This window comes from Charadrius vociferus, unplaced genomic scaffold, assembly GCF_000708025.1.
Source record: "Charadrius vociferus isolate BGI_N301 unplaced genomic scaffold, ASM70802v2 scaffold14, whole genome shotgun sequence".
In the NCBI taxonomy this organism is placed as follows: Eukaryota; Metazoa; Chordata; class Aves; order Charadriiformes; family Charadriidae; genus Charadrius; species Charadrius vociferus.
In genome coordinates, this window is record NW_009648876.1 from 10110127 (window position 1) to 10110751 (window position 625).

Consider the following 625-nt stretch of genomic DNA (forward strand, 5'->3'; position numbering starts at 1 on the left):
CCTGATGCCAGCTCCTATGTGCTGGGTCATGTACAGATTCTTTTGGGTTTTCAGATCTTTATTCACCCCCTGGACATGTTGCTTGTTTGCGCATTTGGCGTTTTTTGGGTGAAAGTCCCGCTGCCGCTCGGGGATGCAAAATTCTCCCCCTGCTTTCTTCCAGGTTGGGAGGATTTCTTGGCTGGGCAATGAGGAGGGAATGCAAACAAGTTGAAACATGGAACCTGAATTCTGTATTATCAGAATGTTTTCAGGCCATGTGCTAATGGACTTGAATCGTGTTGCTTTTAGTGAAGCAAATGCAGTACTTGTCCATTCAGAAATTGCCATTGGCTTACTGGCATCATGGTCCATTAGACCTCCTTCTCCCTTGTTCTGAATGTCTTTAGTCTTGCTTGTGTATTGCACATTCTTTCCTAAATCTCCTACTGGATAAGGATTTGGGAGAACTACTTGGACATAAATACGCAAGCTGGAGTCCTGGAAAGGAACCTGGGACCTTGAATATCCTTGGAGTATGGTAGAGGATATACAAAACTTACATTTCTCAGCATATAAATTAAAAATTGAATGTTAGCATTTCTAAAGGACGCTTGCCATTGAAGTTAATGTGCCAATGAACAAA